Below are 3431 nucleotides of genomic sequence, written 5' to 3'. Positions count from 1 at the left end.
TACCCAAACCTAACGTGTACTGTACTACAACGCAATGTGTACCAAAACACAACCCAGTTTGTACCTTAACCTAACCTATGTCACCTTAACCTAACCTATGTCACCTTAACCTAACCTATGTCACCTTAACCTAACCTATGTCACCTTAACCTAACCTATGTCACCTTAACCTAACCTATGTCACCTTAACCTAACCTATGTCACCTTAACCTAACCCATCTTGCACCTTAACCTAACCTATGTCGCCTTAACCTAACCTCTGTTGCACCTTAACCTAACCTGTGTTGCACCTTAACCTAACCTGTGTTGCACCTTAACCTAACCTGTGTTGCACCTTAACCTAACGCAATTTGCACCGCAATGTAACGCAATTTGCACCGCAATGTAATGCAATTTGTACCGCAATCTACCCCAAGTTGTACCGCAATCTACCCCAAGTTGTACCGCAATCTACCCCAAGTTGTACCGCAATCTACCCCAAGTTGTACCGCAATCTACCCCAAGTTGTACCGCAATCTACCCCAAGTTGTACCGCAATCTACCCCAAGTTGTACCGCAATCTACCCCAAGTTGTACCGCAATCTACCCCAAGTTGTACCGCAATCTACCCCAAGTTGTGCCGCAATCTACCCCAAGTTGTGCCGCAATCTACCCCAAGTTGTGCCGCAATCTACCCCAAGTTGTGCCGCAATCTACCCCAAGTTGTGCCGCAATCTACCCCAAGTTGTGCCGCAATCTACCCCAAGTTGTGCCGCAATCTACCCCACGTTGTGCCTTAACCTAACCCACGTTGTGCCTTAACCTAACCCACGTTGTGCCTTAACATAACCCACGTTGTGCCTTAACATAACCCACGTTGTGCCTTAACCTAACCCACGTTGTGCCTTAACCTGCTCTGTAAATGGCATATGACACGTTACATTAATGTATTGTTGTCCAACCGCAACCCGCTCAGAATGTTGTGTACACAGCTACGTGTCATCTCCCCATAACAGCTGTATTGCAGTGTGGTACGCCATAGAGACGTGTGGGAGTAATGGACGCAGTGGATGGCGATCAGCATGAGCCGTCTGTTCATGTAGTGGCGCGTGTATGCAGACATAGTAGTCTCTTCTCACACAATGTGATAGCACGGTGTCCCGCGTTCCACATCTGCGACATGCTACAGAGGCCGGTTGACAGTTCGTCGCGCAATGGACATCGCATACGTACGGGGGCACCTTCCACGTGCCCTCTAGTCGGGCACATTTTGTTGCGTGGATGTGAGCGGATGTAGTGTGTCTTGACACCTGACAGGCAGGCATGCAATAATAGTTGACTTTGCAAACGGGGATGGACGTGGACGTGTACGTTTACTGGTGACGTTACGCAAATGAACAACTGGTAACCCGTTGTGGTGCGGTTGATCTTGCTGGAGGTACATCTGTGAGGGCAACGATCGGTACAGCTATGACGCGGTTGTGTCAGCGATACCCACCACACCAATGAACGTGAATGTGGATCTGGGTGTGAAGCGATACGCGGCTGTGGGTGGGTGGGACTGTCCCCGGCCGGTGAGGGGGGGGCCGCCCGGCGTGCTGGCCGCGCGGTGCGTGGGCGCACGCGCTACAGCCGGCTGGTGGGGGCGCCCAGTGGCAGGCGCGCCGGCCGACGGACGCGGCAGGCGGCGCAGCTGCGCGCCGGGGCACCCTGCGCGCGGCGCCGTGCAGCCAAAGTGGGTCCTCGCCGGCCCGGTGCGAAGCGCGGTGGACATCTGCAGTGTGCTGGTCCGATTGAGGACTGTGTGCGTTGAGGATGCGCCGCCGCCCGGCACTCGGCGCCGCGACGCCGTCTGCTGCTCGGTCGCCCCAGCGGTTCTCGCTGGTGGTTTGTATCGCAGTTGTGCAGACGTGTTGGCACGTGCGCTGTGCTGGGAGAGTTCGCTTCGGCACCCACGTGGGGCCTTTGCCCTTCTGTGGCGCTGGCGTTGGAGCTGCCGGTCACCGTAGGTGGCGCGTGTTGTCTCCCGCCGGCAATGCCACGACAGCACGCTCCCGGGCCTCTGTCGGCAGCGGCAAGCTCAGTTGGGAGCACGGGTGGTCGCACCTAAAGCGTCTACTCGCCTAACTCCGGGCGATTGCGCCTCTCTCGAACCCGACCAAGTACTTAGGACGGCGCTGCGCGCCGCCGGGACCTGAGAGGGTTTCGAGGTGTATTGTGCAGGGGAGCTCAGCCTCCTCCTGTTTGCAGAATAATTGAGCGGACGCTTGCGTGTTCGCGCGGGCCCCCGGGACACACTCCCGGGCGGCCGGCTGCTCAGCTCTAGTTGACGCAGCTCCCTGGTTGATCCTGCCAGTAGTCATATGCTTGTCTCAAAGATTAAGCCATGCATGTCTCAGTACAAGCCGCATTAAGGTGAAACCGCGAATGGCTCATTAAATCAGTTATGGTTCCTTAGATCGTACCCACGTTACTTGGATAACTGTGGTAATTCTAGAGCTAATACATGCAAACAGAGTCCCGACCAGAGATGGAAGGGACGCTTTTATTAGATCAAAACCAATCGGTCGGCTCGTCCGGTCCGTTTGCCTTGGTGACTCTGAATAACTTTGGGCTGATCGCACGGTCCTCGTACCGGCGACGCATCTTTCAAATGTCTGCCTTATCAACTGTCGATGGTAGGTTCTGCGCCTACCATGGTTGTAACGGGTAACGGGGAATCAGGGTTCGATTCCGGAGAGGGAGCCTGAGAAACGGCTACCACATCCAAGGAAGGCAGCAGGCGCGCAAATTACCCACTCCCGGCACGGGGAGGTAGTGACGAAAAATAACGATACGGGACTCATCCGAGGCCCCGTAATCGGAATGAGTACACTTTAAATCCTTTAACGAGTATCTATTGGAGGGCAAGTCTGGTGCCAGCAGCCGCGGTAATTCCAGCTCCAATAGCGTATATTAAAGTTGTTGCGGTTAAAAAGCTCGTAGTTGGATTTGTGTCCCACGCTGTTGGTTCACCGCCCGTCGGTGTTTAACTGGCATGTATCGTGGGACGTCCTGCCGGTGGGGCGAGCCGAAGGCGTGCGACCGCCTCGTGCGTGTTCGTGCGTCCCGAGGCGGACCCCGTTGAAATCCTACCAAGGTGCTCTTTATTGAGTGTCTGGGTGGGCCGGCACGTTTACTTTGAACAAATTAGAGTGCTTAAAGCAGGCAAGCCCGCCTGAATACTGTGTGCATGGAATAATGGAATAGGACCTCGGTTCTATTTTGTTGGTTTTCGGAACCCGAGGTAATGATTAATAGGGACAGGCGGGGGCATTCGTATTGCGACGTTAGAGGTGAAATTCTTGGATCGTCGCAAGACGAACAGAAGCGAAAGCATTTGCCAAGTATGTTTTCATTAATCAAGAACGAAAGTTAGAGGTTCGAAGGCGATCAGATACCGCCCTAGTTCT

At 54.4% G+C, this 3431-nt stretch overlaps 1 non-coding gene across 1 annotated transcript in view; it reads left to right on the top strand.

The window, feature by feature from the left end:
• Window positions 1-2315: 2315 nt before the first annotated feature.
• The window catches only part of LOC126130691 (small subunit ribosomal RNA), a 1909-nt gene continuing 793 nt past the window's right edge, over window positions 2316-3431 (top strand). Inside the window, exon 1 of the ribosomal RNA XR_007527421.1 lies at window positions 2316-3431. This exon is cut by the window's right edge and continues 793 nt beyond it. This is a non-coding gene — a ribosomal RNA (small subunit ribosomal RNA).

Source organism: Schistocerca cancellata, unplaced genomic scaffold (assembly GCF_023864275.1).
Source record: "Schistocerca cancellata isolate TAMUIC-IGC-003103 unplaced genomic scaffold, iqSchCanc2.1 HiC_scaffold_560, whole genome shotgun sequence".
Taxonomy (NCBI): domain Eukaryota; kingdom Metazoa; phylum Arthropoda; class Insecta; order Orthoptera; family Acrididae; genus Schistocerca; species Schistocerca cancellata.
Note: the sequence above shows the minus strand (reverse complement) of the source record. Positions and strands in the feature narration are given on the sequence as shown.